Genomic DNA, 15,427 nt, shown 5'->3' with positions numbered 1-15,427 from the left:
GAGAGAGAGAGAGAGAGAGAGAGAGAGAGAGAGAGAGTGTGTAATGTTTACTGTTAATATTTATTGTTTATTTCACTTTTGTTTACTATCTACTTCACTTGCTTTGGCAATGTTAACATATGTTTCCCATGCCAATAAAGCCCTTAAATTGTAATTGTAAATTGTAATTGAGAGAGAGAGAGAGAGAGAGAGAGAGAGAGAGAGAGAGAGAGAGAGAGATTTGCAGTCTGTCTGGCAGACCAACACACTGACCTGTTATTGTAATGCAGCCATTACTTGGCAGCCCGACAGATTCTGTTCCATATTTCACTCAAGAGAGAAGGAAAGAAGAGAGGAGAAAAGATTAGCCGTGAAAAATGGCCACGTATTGTAGATTTCACTGAAGATATCTGACTTAGCTTTAGCTCTTTGCACAGGGAAAAAGCCTGCATATAATGCCAATATTCACGGCCAACTGATTTCATTATGTCCTGCATGCAGTAGTCTATACAATCCCCTATTGTCTGTACTTCCTATGGATATCGCACATTACATATATTCTGGTGTAGGCCTTTCTCTGTATCATGTATGCATCTCTGTATCATGCATGCATCTGTGTATCCTGCATGCGTGTGTGTATCCTGCATGTGTGTGTGTATCCTGCATGTGTGTGTGTGTATCCTGCATGTGTGTGTGTTTATCTAATACCTAGTCCTAGGCTATGTCTCTATGACTGTTGTATGAGCGTGTCTGTGTGCATTTCAATGTGTGTTCTTGTGTTTTCTATCCTTAATGTGAATGCATATTTAATCATAAGTTCTATGCCTCCATTTACCTCTTGAGTCACAGTGCTGGGCCTAACCCACGCACACCCATATGTCTCTCTCTCTCTTTGTGTGACGCAAGCAAGCATCTCAGTGTAATTATAGTTTACTGGATATCTCAATAGGATATCTTCTTCACGCCATCGCCTGTCACATCCCCATTCTATAAATAGGGAGAGTGTCTATTATAGAAATAGAGAGTGGGAGTGTAGCCTATCTATTATAGAAATAGAGAGTGGGAGAGTAGCTTATCTATTATAGAAATAGAGAGTGGGAGAGTAGCTTATCTATTATAGAAATAGAGAGTGGGAGTGTAGCCTATCTATTATAGAAATAGAGAGTGGGAGTGTAGCTTATCTATTAAAGAAATAGAGAGTGGGAGTGTAGCTTATCTATTATAGAAATATAGAGTGGGAGTGTAGCCTATCTATTATAGAAATAGAGAGTGGGAGTGTAGCTTATCTATTAAAGAAATAGAGAGTGGGAGTGTAGCTTATCTATTATAGAAATATAGAGTGGGAGTGTAGCCTATCTTTTATAGAAATAGAGAGTGGGAGGGTAGCTTATCTATTATAGAAATAGAGAGTGGGAGAGTAGCTTATCTATTATAGAAATAGAGAGTGGGAGAGTAGCTTATCTATTATAGAAATAGAGAGTGGGAGAGTAGATTATCTATTATAGAAATAGAGTGGGAGAGTAGCTTATATATTATAGAAATAGAGAGTGGGAGTGTAGCCTATCTTTTATAGAAATAGAGAGTGGGAGTGTAACTTATCTATTATAGAAATAGAGAGTGGGAGAGTAGCTTATCTATTATAGAAATAGAGAGTGGGAGTGTAGTTTATCTATTATAGAAATAGAGAGTGGGAGTGTAGCCTAACCTTTTATAAAAATAGAGAGTGGGAGTGTAGCTTATCTATTATAGAAATAGAGAGTGGGAGTGTAACTTATCTATTATAGAAATAGAGAGTGGGAGAGTAGCTTATCTATTATAGAAATAGAGAGTGGGAGTGTAGCTTATCTATTATAGAAATAGAGAGCTTGAGACACATGACCAGAGCTGAGAAACTATGTGTCTGTGTGGTACCTGCTATTTCCTTCTGCTCTGATCAACAGTTTCAGTTTGACTTAGTTACCAGCCCACCTGTAGGTGGACTAGTAAATCTGACTCAGACATGGAAAAAGTGGTGGATGGAATGATGAGATGGAAAGAGAGAGAGATGTCACAGGAAAGAGGGTGGAAAGAGGATGGGCGAGAGAGAGAGAGAGAGAGAGAGAGAGAGAGAGAGAGAGAGAGAGAGAGAGAGAGAGAGAGAGAGAGAGAGAGAGAGAGAGAGAGAGAGAAAACAGCCAGAATAATAGACAGATGGAGAGATAAAATCACTTGCTTTGGCAATGTTAACATACGTTTCCCATGCCAATAAAGCCCTTAAATTGAATTGAAATTGAATTGAATTGAATTGAGAGAGAGAGAAGTGTCATGCATCTGTTGCGTGATCAGGTTTCTTACTTCTGCTTTGTTTGTGTGAACTGTGACTGTAGATCATGTCACTATAGGAGTTATAGGAGCAGGAAGCTGATGAACTGTGACTGTAGATCATATTACTATAGGAGTTATAGAAGCAGGAAGCTGATGAACTGTGACTGTGAGATCATATTGCTATAGGAGTTAAAGGAGCAGGAAGCTGATGAACTGTGACTGTGAGACCATATTACTATACGAGTTACAGGTGTAGGAAACTGATTAACTAATTCTAGATCTAATTCTAGATCATATTACTATGACTGTAGATCATATTACTGTGACTGTAGATCATATTACTGTAGGAGTTCATATTTCTATAGGAGTTATAGGAGCAGGAAGCTGATGAACTGTGACTGTGAGACCATATTACTATAGGAGTTACAGGTGTAGGAAGCTGCTGAACTCTGACTGTGAGATCATATTACTATAGGAGTTATAGAAGCAGGAAGCTGCTGAACTCTGACTGTGAGATCATATTACTATAGGAGGTAAAGGATTAGGAAGCTGATGAACTGTGAATGTAGATCATATTACTTTAGGATTTATAGGAGCAGGAAGCTGATGAACTGTGACTGTAGATCATATTACTATAGGAGTTATAGAAGCAGGAAGCTGATGAGCTGGGACTGTAGATCATATTACTATAGGAGTTATAGAAGCAGGAAGCTGATGAACTGGGACTGTAGATCATATTACTATAGGAGTTATAGAAGCAGGAAGCTGATGAACTGGGACTGTAGATCATATTACTATAGGAGTTATAGAAGCAGGAAGCTGATGAACTGGGACTGTAGATCATATTACTATAGGAGTTATAGAAGCAGGAAGCTGATGAACTGGGACTGTAGATCATATTACTATAGGAGTTATAGAAGCAGGAAGCTGATGAACTGGGACTGTAGATCATATTACTATAGGAGTTATAGAAGCAGGAAGCTGATGCGAGACTAGATAGCTCTATGTGCTCTGCTGGTTCCTCACTTGCTGCTGTGGTGCTGCTGCTCACTGTGCTGTTGTGGTGCTGTTGTGGTGCTGCTGCTCACTGTGCTGTTGTGGTGCTGTTGTGGTGCTGCTGCTCACTGTGCTGTTGTGGTGCTGTTGTGGTGCTGCTGCTCACTGTGCTGTTTGGTGCTGTTGTGGTGCTGCTGCTCACTGTGCTGTTGTGGTGCTGTTGTGGTGCTGCTGCTCACTGTGCTGTTGTGGTGCTGTTGTGGTGCTGCTGCTCACTGTGCTGTTGTGGTGCTGTTGTGGTGCTGCTGCTCACTGTGCTGATGTGGTGCTGCTTCTCACTGTGCTGTTGTGGTGCTGTTGTGCTGCTGCTGGGAAAGTGTTTTTCTGGGCCAGCCAGCACCAGTGGTGTGTATTTGCGTTGTCAAAGTTGGCTGGTCTGTGTGCCAGGTGCCTGTGTGTCTGTGTCTGTGTGCCAGGTGTCTGTGTGTCTGTGTATGTGTGCCAGGTGTCTGTGTGTCTGTGTATGTGTGCCAGGTGCCTGTCTGTCTGTGTCTGTGTGCCAGGTGCCTGTGTGTCTGTGTCTGTGTGCCAGGTGTCTGTGTGTCTGTGTCTGTGTGCCAGGTGCCTGTGTGTCTGTGTCTGTGTGCCAGGTGCCTGTGTGTCTGTGTCTGTGTGTCTGTGTGTGTCTGAGTTTCAATGTGTGAATGATTGTCAATTCCTCTTTGCTTTTACTACATTGTTGATACAGTGAGTCTCTTTTGCAACTGTTTCTGTGAACCTGGGTGTTTCTTTGTGTGTGTGTGAAAGTGACTCCTGCGTGTGATGCACATGTGGTGTGGGTGTGTGAGGAGGCACGCTATGTATTCACAGCTGTCACACCAGGAAGTGGCAGTGGAGAGAGGGGGAGGAGGGGGGGGGGCAATGAGCTCCTCACGCATACTACAGCCAGACGGTTATGTTAAAGGATATGTTTGTCACACACACAGCACACACAGCACACTGACACACACACACACACACACACACACACACACACACACACACACACACACACACACAGCACACTGACACACACACAGACACATAATAACCATAGGCAATGCAATAAATAATGGTGAACACTTTAAATCAGTCTGTTTTCACACAACGCTACGGGGGCTGAACCACTCACTAGACCCAGACACCATCAAATGATCTCCTGTCCCCCGCACCCATTAGCTCATTATTGATTGACAGTTAATTCCTAGCCTGGGGCCGTGGTCAGACTGGGGAGTCGCTCTCTCTTGCTCTCTTTCGCTCTCTCTCTCTTACAGTCTATCTCTCTCTCTCTCTCTCTCTCTCTCTCTCTCTCTCTCTCTCTCTCTCTCTCTCTCTCTCTCTCTCTCTCTCTCTCTCTCTCTCTCTCTCTCTCTCTCTCTCTCTGTATAGTTGTGTGTATATGTGCGTGCATGCATCAGTGTGTATTTGTGTGTGGATGTCTGTGTGCGTGTGTGTGTGTGTGTGTGTGTAGGCTTATACCGTGTTATCTAATTAATAGCCCATTGCCTATACGCCCCTGGTGAAATGCCTTAGGGGTTAGCCTAATCCACCATCTAGGAGATTATAAATGGTATCTTTAGAGCCTGGGGGCGCACTAAGGTCAAACAGGGTCAAAGATCAACCAGGCAGCCTAATGAGGCTTGCTATGACCTGGTATGATGATGCGTTAGGGGTCAATGTTTACTGAAAGAAGGTTCATCTCTTCTAAACTCAACACTCCTCCTCTCTTCCCATACTCACACACTATCTAGACCACCTTTACTCCACACACAGAGACGCATACAAAGCTCTCCCTCGCCCTCCATTTGGCAAATCTGACCATAACTCTATCCTCCTGATTCCTGCTTATAAGCAAAAACTGAAGCAGGAAGCACCAGTGATTCGGTTAATAAAAAAGTGGTCAGATGACGCAGATGCTAAGCTACAGGACTGTTTTGCTAGCACAGACTGGAACATGTTCCGGGATTCTTCAGACAGCATTGAGGAGTACACCACATCAGTCACTGGCTTCATCAATAAGTGCATCGATGATGTCGTCCCCACAGTGACCGTACGTACATACCCCAACTAGAAGCCATGGATTACAGGAAACATCCGCACTGAGCTAAAGGGTAGAGCTGCCGCTTTCATGGAACGGGACTCTAACCCGGACGCTTATAAGAAATCCCGCTATGACCTCAGACGAACCATCAAACAGGCAAAGAGTCAATACAGGTCTAAGATTGAATCATACTACACTGGCTCTGACGCTCGTCGGATGTGGCAGGGCTTGAAAACTATTACAGACTACAAAGGGAAGCACAGCCGCGAGCTGCCCAGTGACACAAGCCTACCAGACGAAGCTAAACCACTTCTATGCTCGCTTGAGGCAAGCAACACTGAAGCATGCATGAGAGCACCAGCTGTTCCGGATGACTATGTGATCACGCTCTCCGTAGCCGATGTGAGTAAGACTTTTAAGCAGGTCAACATTCACAAGGCCGCAGGGCCAGACGGATTACCAGGACGTGTACTCCGAGCATGTGCTGACCAACTGGCAAGTGTCTTCACTGACATTTTCAACATGTCCCTGACTGAGTCTGTAATACCAACATGTTTCAAGCAGACCACCATAGTCCCCGTGCCCAAGAACTCTAAGATAACCTGCCTAAATGACTACCGACCCGTAGCACTGACGTCTGTAGCCATGAAGTGCTTTGAAAGACTGGTCATGGCTCACATCAACAGCATAATCCCAGAAACCCTAGACCCACTCCAATTTGCATACCGCCCCAACAGATCCACAGATGATGCAATCTCTATCGCACTCCACACTGCCCTTTCCCACCTGGACAAGAGGAACACCTACGTGAGAATGCTATTCATTGACTACAGCTCAGCATTCAACACCATAGTGCCCTCTAAGCTCATCACTAAGCTAAGGATCCTGGGACTAAACACCTCCCTCTGCAACTGGATCCTGGACTTCCTGACGGGCCGCCCCCAGGTGGTAAGGGTAGGTAACAACACATCTGCCACACTGATCCTCAACACGGGGGCCCCTCAGGGGTGCGTGCTCAGTCCCCTCCTGTACTCTCTGTTCACCCATGACTGCATGGCCAGGCACGACTCCAACACCATCATTAAGTTTGCCGACGACACAACAGTGGTAGGCCTGATCACCGATAACGATGAGACAGCCTATAGGGAGGAGGTCAGAGATCTGGCCGTGTGGTGCCAGGACAACAACCTCTCCCTCAACGTGACCAAGACAAAGGAGATGATTGTGGACTACAGGAAAAAAAAGAGGACTGAGCACGCCCCCATTCTCATCGACGGGGCTGTAGTGGAACAGGTTGAGAGCTTCAAGTTCCTTGGTGTCCACATCACCAACGAACTATCATGGTCCAAACACACCAAGACAGTCGTGAAGAGGGCACGACAAAGCCTATTCCCCCTCAGGAGACTAAAAAGATTTGGCATGGGTCCTCAGATCCTCAAAAAATTCTACAGCTGCACCATCGAGAGCATCCTGACTGGTTGCATCACCGCCTGGTATGGCAACTGCTTGGCCTCTGACCGCAAGGCACTACAGAGGGTAGTGCGTACGGCCCAGTACATCACTGGGGCAAAGCTTCCTGCCATCCAGGACCTCTATACCAGGCGGTGTCAGAGGAAGGCCCTCAAAATTGTCAAAGACTCCAGCCACCCTAGTCATAGACTGTTCTCTCTGCTACCGCACGGCAAGCGGTACCGAGTGCCAAGTCTAGGTCCAAAAGACTTCTCAACAGCTTCTACCCCCAAGCCATAAGACTCCTGAACAGCTAATCATGGCTACCCGGACTATTTGCACTGCCCCCCCACCCCATCCTTTTACGCTGCTGCTACTCTGTTAAGTATTTATGCATAGTCACTTTACCTCTACCCACATGTACATATTACCTCAACTACCTCAACTAGCCGGTGCCCCCGCACATTGACTCTGCAACGGTACCCCCCTGTATATATAGCCTCCCTACTGTCACTTTATTTTACTTCTGCTCTTTTTTCTCAACACTTTTTTGTTGTTGTTTTATTCTTACTTTTTTTGTTTAAAATAAATGCACTGTTGGTTAAGGGCTGTAAGTAAGCATTTCACTGTAATGTCTGCACCTGTTGTATTCGGCGCATGTGACCAATAAAATTTGATTTGATTTGATTTGATCTCACCCACACACACCGTCACTGTCTCCTAATCACTTATCCAGCGATTTAACAGCACTCGGCGCAGTACTTTAGCTGCAATTTATCGGCATTGGAACCATCCTGGTAATGGGAAAGATTAACAGGAGGGAGGGAGCGAGGGAGGAGAAGAGCTGCTTGCTGTTCTGAATGACTGACTGACTGACTGCACAGTGGGAGTATGACTATTTGTCAGATGAGATGCTTTTGTGAATATTGTGCCTCCTAGGACTCAGCAGTGTGTTCATCTAAATACACAAACACTAATGTCCCACCTTTTTCCACATCCGCCTGCAGAAAATAAGGTTTCTAGTTAGTAGCATGTTGTAATATCTTCTCCCAAATATCATTTATACAGTGCCTTGCAAAAGTATTCATCCCCCTTGGCGTTTTTCCTATTTTGTTGCATTACAACCTGTAATTTGAATGGATTTTTATTTGGATTTCATGCAATGGACATACACAAAATAGTCCAAATTGGTGAAATGAAAAAAAAAAACTTGTTTAAAAAAATTCTAATAAATAAATTACGGAAAAGTGGTGCAAGCATATGTATTCACCCCCTTTTGCTATGAAGCCCCTAAATAAGATGTGGTGCAACCAATTACCTTCAAAAGTTACATAATTAGTTAAATAAAGTCCACCTGTGTGAAATCTAAGTGTCACATGATCTCAGTATATATACATCTGTTCTGAAAGGCTCCAGAGTCTGCAACACAGCTAAGCAAGGGGCACCACCAAGCAAGCGGCACCATGAAGACCAAGGTGCTCTCCAAACAGGTCAGGGACAAAGTTGTGGAGAAGTACAGATCAGGGTTGGGTTATAAAAAAAGATCTGAAACTTTGAACATCCCACGGAGCACCATTAAATCCATTATTAAAACATTGAAAGAATATGGCTCCACAGCGGAGATTGGAGAATATGTCCATAGGACCACTTTAAGCCGTACACTCCACAGAGCTGGGCTTTACGGAAGAGTGGCCAGAAAAATGCCATTGCTTTAAGACAAAAATAAGCAAACACGTTTGGTGTTTGCCAAAAGGCATGTAGGAGACTCCCCAAACATATGGAAGAAGGTACTCTGGTCAGATGAGACTAAAATTGAGCTTTTGGCCATCAAGGAAAACGCTATGTCTGGCACAAACCTAACACCTCTCATCACCCCGAGAACACCATCCCCACAGTGAAGCATGGTGGTGGCAGCATCATGCTGTGGGGATGTTTTTCATCGGCAGGGACTGGGAAACTGGTCAGAATTGAAGGAATGATGGCTGGCGCTAAATACAGGGAAATTCTTGAGGGAAACCTGTTTCAGTCTTCCAGAGATTTGAGACTGGGACGGAGGTTCACCTTCCAGCAGGACAATGACCCGAAGCATACTGCTAAAGCAACACTTGAGTGGTTTAAGGGGAAGCATTTAAATGTCTTGGAATGGCCTAGTCAAAGCCCAGACCTCAATCCAATTGAGGATCTGTGGTATGACTTAAAGATTGCTGTTCACCAGCAGATCCCATCCAACTTGAAGGAGCTGGAGCAATTTTGCCTTGAAGAATGGGCAAAAATCCCAGTGGCTAGATGTGCCAAGCTTATAGAGACATACCCCAAGAGACTTGCAGCTGTAATTGCTGCAAAAGGTGGCTCTACAAAGTATTGACTTTGGGGGGGTGAATAGTTATGCACGCTCAAGTTTTCAGTTTTTTTGTCTTATTTCTTGTTTGTTTCACAATAAAAAATATTTTGCATCTTCAAAGTGGTAGGCATGTTGTGGAAATCAAATGATACAAACCCCACAAAATCCATTTTAATTCCAGGTTGTAAGGCAACAAAATACGAAAAATGCCATGGGGGGTGAATACTTTCGCAAGCCACTGTAGTTAGTAGCATGTTGTAATATCTTCTCCAATATATCATCTACATTTAGTAGCATGTTGTAATATCTTCTCCAGAATATAATTTATATTTAGTAGCATGTTGTAATATCTTATCCAATATGTCAGAGTGAAACATAGGCTGTTGTTAGGACTGCATTAGAGAGACCCACACACACACACACACACACACACACACACACACACACACACACACACACACACACACACACACACACACACACACACACACACACCTACACCTGGGGCTGGATGGGAATGGTGAGTGAAATATGAGGGCTTGCAGGTGGGTGGGGGTATGTTAAAGCAAGGGTAGATGGTATGATAAAGGAGGGGTAAATGATATGACAAATTGACATTCACAGCCATTCATTCCAGGGAAGCACTTTAAGTTAAATTACATTTGCAGTTGTGGTTATATCTTCAGTTCTTGTTACCACTAGCAACCACACAAACAATACAACAATCAGCATTGTTCTGGCACAAATTGATGTTACGTGCGTGTGTGTGTGTGTGTGTGGTTGGTAACTCCTTGTCAGATCTACTCTGGAGTTACAGCCTTTCTTCACAGACATTATGCATGTCCCAATGGGAGCATTACAATACATATCAAATAAATACATGAATACAATGCAACACACACTATTGTATACCCACGGTACTGGTACAGCCAGGGAGTGTATAATGACTGAGTTTGAGTTTTATTACAGTGGATGTTTTTGAAAAGCTGACCGGCTCAGTGCACCATTTGGAATCATGACAACAGATACGACAACACAACAACAACAGAAGGACTAATACAGCCATTAGCAACAGCAACAAGATGTGATATCAGTGTGTGTGTGTGTGTGTTTGTGTGTGTTTGTGTGTACATGTGTGTTTGTGTGTGTGTGTGTGTGTTTGTGTGTGTTGCTGTCCTCTTTGTGTTTTTGGATGATTACAGAGTCATCACTATGGTGTCCGTCGTGGTTACCAGACAACACAACATAACAACAAGATACATACAAACACAGGTGACACACACACACACACACACACACACACAATCACTCTTACAGTGAACATACTGTACACACGTGTGCCCACACACTCGCACGTACACGGACATAGAAATGTAAAAGGCTTAATGATGTTGTGTTGAGTTGTCAATGACATAAGTCCTGTCGTTCAGTGGATCATTGCAGTCGTTTTTTTCCCATTTTGATGCGTCTTTGGTGTTTGTGTATTAGTTGTCGTGGTGTGTAATAGTTGTTGTGGTGTGTGTGTAATAGTTGTCGTGGAGTGTATTAGTTGTCGTGGTGTGTAATAGTTGTTGTGGTGTGTGTGTAATAGTTGTCATGGAGTGTATTAGTTGTCGTGGTGTGTGTGTAATAGTTGTCGTGGTGTGTGTGTAATAGTTGTCGTGGTGTGTAATAGTTGTCATGTTGTGTAATAGTTGTCATGTTGTGTAATAGTTGTCGTGGTGTGTAATAGTTGTCATGGTGTGTAATAGTTGTCGTGGTGTGTAATAGTTGTCGTGGTGTGTAATAATTGTTGTGTTGAGGATCAGCGTGGCAGATGTGTTGTTATCTACCCTTACCACCTTGGGGCAGCCCGTCAGGAAGTCCAGGATCCAGTTGCAGAGGGAGGTGTTTAGTCCCAGGATCCTTAGCTTAGTGATGAGCTTTGAGGGCACTATGGTGTTGAACGCTGAGCTGTAGTCAATGAATAGCATTCTCACGTAGGTGTTCCTCTTGTCCAGGTGGGAAAGGGCAGTGTGGAGTGCAATAGAGATTGCATCATCTGTGGATCTGTTGGGGCGGTATGCAAATTGGAGTGGGTCTAGGGTTTCTGGGATAATGTTGTTGATGTGAGCCATGACCAGCCTTTCAAAGCACTTCATGGCTAGAGACGTGAGTGCTACGGGTCGGTAATCATTTAGCCAGGTTATCTTAGTGTCCTAGGGCACAGGGACTATGGTGGTCTGCTTGAAACATGTTGGTATTACAGACTAAGTCAGGGACATGTTGAACATGTCAGTGAAGACACTTGCCAGTTGGTCAGCACATGCTCGGAGTACACGTCCTGGTAATCCGTCTGGCCCTGCGGCCTTGTGAATGTTGACCTGCTTAAAAGTCTTACTCACATCGCTATGGAGAGCGTGATCACATAGTCATCCGGAACAGCTGGTGCTCTCATGGAGGCTTCAGTGTTGCTTGCCTCGAAGCGAGCATAGAAGTGATTTAGCTCGTCTGGTAGGCTTGTGTCACTGGGCAGCTCGCGGCTGTGCTTCCCTTTGTAGTTTGTAATAGTTTTCTATTAGCCCTGCCACATCCGACGAGCGTCAGAGCCGGTGTAGTACGATTCAATCTTAGTTTTTTGGGGGTAGATCAGCTTAATATTGCAGATAGATTGTAACTTCCATCAATGTAATTGTCTGCATCACTTCCAATCCCCCATGTTTTATATATATATATATATATTGTGATGTCACGAGAGGCTGTGTCCTGGAGGGACGTTACATCCCCCTGAGGTGGCTGCAAACCCAGACAGCTATGGCTCCATCTGCTGGTATGGTCGGGAACTCCACCCCTCTATGGCCAATCTTCCCACGCAGCTGAAACTAATGAGGAGCTGATGAGCTGAAGGTTTGGGAAGGGAAGAGACAGACTGAGGGAGTGTGTGGGGGGTGAAGAAACACAGTCTCCAACCTGGGCTCTCTGGAGGACAAGAGTGCTGCACGTCCACTTCCAGGAGGAATATAAGGATTTGGAGACACTTACCTTTGGGAAATACTCACCTGTGGATATATGCACCTGTGGAAATACGTGAGAGACATTTGGAAGGACTTTTTGCTGGGTTGGCCACTAGCTGCAACGTGGACTACAGTAAGGCTGGGGAAAAGTTATCTGAGCGAGTGAGAATTATGATTTTGGATGTGGAAGAGACATCCCTGAACTGTTAACCCTTAAAGAGCCACAAGAGAACAGACTTTTGTTATATTTTCGTTAATTTCCCAAGACCTATAATAAAATCCTTGTTTTGTTTGAACCTTGTCTCCTTGCACTACGTGAGCAATCCCGCTGAAAGCTGTGTAGCCTCTCGTGACGTCACAGATGGTGGAGAATACAGGCACGCTCAAGCGTTAATAGTGCATGTCAGAGGAGGATACCGAAGGTTTGATCACCCAGTTTTCCAAGTTGGCCGTAGGCTCCCCGCCCGACTGAAATGGAGGACATATTGAAAGCCCTTGTTGCTGGCCAGCAAGCCCAGATGCAAGCAAACGTGGCTCTCTTGGAGGAGCAAAAGAAAGCCAACCTTCTGAAGGCAGAGGAATTGCAGTTGCAGAGACAGAGGGTGGTCCAAAATACCCGCCCAAGAAAGGCAAGTGACTTTATATCTAAGATGGGAGCTACCGATGACATTGAGGCATACCTGCATGCATTTGAGGCCACGGCCACTAGGGAAGCCTGGCCCAAGCAACAGTGGGTTGGTCTGTTAGCCCCCTTTCTAACCGGGGAATCGCTGAATGCTGTCCGGGACCTGGGCCCTGACCAGGTTACTGACTATGATGCCCTGAAGTCTGAGATCCTCAGCAGATATGGACTCACAAAGTTTGGTATGGCCCAGCGCTTTCACAGCTGGACCTTCCAACCAGACTTCAAGAAGGAATTCATTGTCCAAGCGGATGCTTCGGAGGTGGGTCTGGGTGCTGTCCTCACCCAGGCACATGACGGTGAAGAACATCCCATTCTCTACCTAAGCAGAAAGTTACTTCCAAGAGAGAAGAACTATTCAACGGTGGAGAAAGAATGTCTGGCTGTAGTCTGGGCCCTGGAGTCCCTTCGGTTCTATCTCCTGGGCCGACGTTTCATGGTGGTATCTGATCACGCCCCTCTGCAGTGGATGGCCAAGAACAAGGAATCAAACAGTAGAGTAACCAGATGGTTTTTGAGCTTGCAACCGTTTAACTTTTCTGTTGTCCACAGGGCTGGCAAGCACCACGGCAATGCGGACGCCCTCTCCCGGCGTGATGCCTTCTTCGCTGCCTTTACCCCGACGAGGACGTCGGTCCCGAGGAGGGGTGTGTGATGTCACGAGAGGCTGTGTCCTGGAGGGACGTTACATCCCCTGAGGTGGCTGCAAACCCAGACAGCTATGGCTCCATCTGCTGGTATGGTCGGGAACTCCACCCCTCTATGGCCAATCTTCCCACGCAGCTGAAACTAATGAGGAGCTGATGAGCTGAAGGTTTGGGAAGGGAAGAGACAGACTGAGGGAGTGTGTGGGGGGTGAAGAAACACAGTCTCCAACCTGGGCTCTCTGGAGGACAAGAGTGCTGCACGTCCACTTCCAGGAGGAATATAAGGATTTGGAGACACTTACCTTTGGGAAATACTCACCTGTGGATATATGCACCTGTGGAAATACGTGAGAGACATTTGGAAGGACTTTTTGCTGGGTTGGCCACTAGCTGCAACGTGGACTACAGTAAGGCTGGGGAAAAGTTATCTGAGCGAGTGAGAATTATGATTTTGGATGTGGAAGAGACATCCCTGAACTGTTAACCCTTAAAGAGCCACAAGAGAACAGACTTTTGTTATATTTTCGTTAATTTCCCAAGACCTATAATAAAATCCTTGTTTTGTTTGAACCTTGTCTCCTTGCACTACGTGAGCAATCCCGCTGAAAGCTGTGTAGCCTCTCGTGACGTCACAATATATATATATATACATATACACACATACACACACATACATACATACACACATACATACACATACATATCCTTTAAAGATATATATATATATATTCCCCTTTATTACTTTCCAACCCCACCACCCTTTCCCTACTTGGAGTAAACTAGTGAACAACAATGCTTAGGCCTCTACTTCCAGCTTATACCTACTATCTACATTTTATGGACACAGTCAGTTATACAATAATTATATTTTGTTTGTTTTTTCTCCTGAACTTCCTCTACTCTCAACCTCTCCGATCATTTTCATGATGTCCATCTGGTTTGCTTCTATATGCCATATCTTTCTAACTGTGGTCTTTCACAAAAGCTCCCAACCTACAACCTATATATTTATTATGGACACAGTATGCTTACATTATTAGTTATCTTGTTATTATTTGTTGTTAGTTGTTATTAGTCCCATCCTTCAATTCCATTCAACACCTCCCATCTATCTTTTAACACCATCCATATAGGATTTCTATTTGCCATATATATGTACTGTGATGTCTTACAAAAGTTCTGAACCTTTCTATTCTCATTGTTTCTACAGATTGTGAATAGAAAATAAACATTTTTGCTAAAAGTATTATTATGTTATTGATCAATTGACTATGACTTTTCAGATCACCCAGTAATGATATCTGCAAGGTTAGCTCCAGGTAAATATTGCAATCCTTCAGCCATTCCTGGACCTGTGTCCAAACACAAGCTACAAATGGACAGAACCAAAACAAATGATCTAATGATTCTGTCTCTTCGCAGCTAAATCTGCAGAGCTGGGAAGATTGTATCCCCCATATAAATAACATTCTATTGGTAGCAAGAATTTTATATAATCATTTAAATGGAAAGATTCTAAGTTTTGAATCCGGTGTCGTTTTGTGTATCAGTTCATAAACACTATGCCATGGGATCGGTACGTCAAAGATCTCTTCCCAACTATTTTGCAATCTATATGGGACGGCTGTCAATCCTTTGGTCCTTAAATGAAACTGATATACTTTTTTATTTATCACAATTTTCTTTAACCAATTATGTTCTTTAATGCAAGGCCGACAGACAAGTTCCTTACTTTCTCCCCCTTCCACTTTCCTCTTCCATTTTTGCGGTAAGGCTGCAATTATTTTGTTGTAATTTTGGGTAGAGCAGACATTTCCATATGTTTTTGTTAGCTGCATGTGCGACATAACTCCACCAGTCCTACCGATGATATCATTTACAAAGATTATACCTTTTTTTTTTATGTTGTCCCCAAAAAAAGTTTTTTGTCAATTAGTATATTTGAGTTTAACTACA

The 15,427-nt window shown here is 44.2% G+C and overlaps 1 protein-coding gene across 1 annotated transcript in view; it reads left to right on the top strand.

Moving 5' to 3' along the window:
* Positions 1–15,427, top strand: part of lekr1 (leucine, glutamate and lysine rich 1) — a 178,938-nt gene that overhangs the window by 30,976 nt on the left and 132,535 nt on the right. The window lies entirely within an intron of this gene.

The sequence above is a fragment of the Coregonus clupeaformis genome, chromosome 5 (genome assembly GCF_020615455.1).
Source record: "Coregonus clupeaformis isolate EN_2021a chromosome 5, ASM2061545v1, whole genome shotgun sequence".
In the NCBI taxonomy this organism is placed as follows: Eukaryota; Metazoa; Chordata; class Actinopteri; order Salmoniformes; family Salmonidae; genus Coregonus; species Coregonus clupeaformis.
Note: the sequence above shows the minus strand (reverse complement) of the source record. Positions and strands in the feature narration are given on the sequence as shown.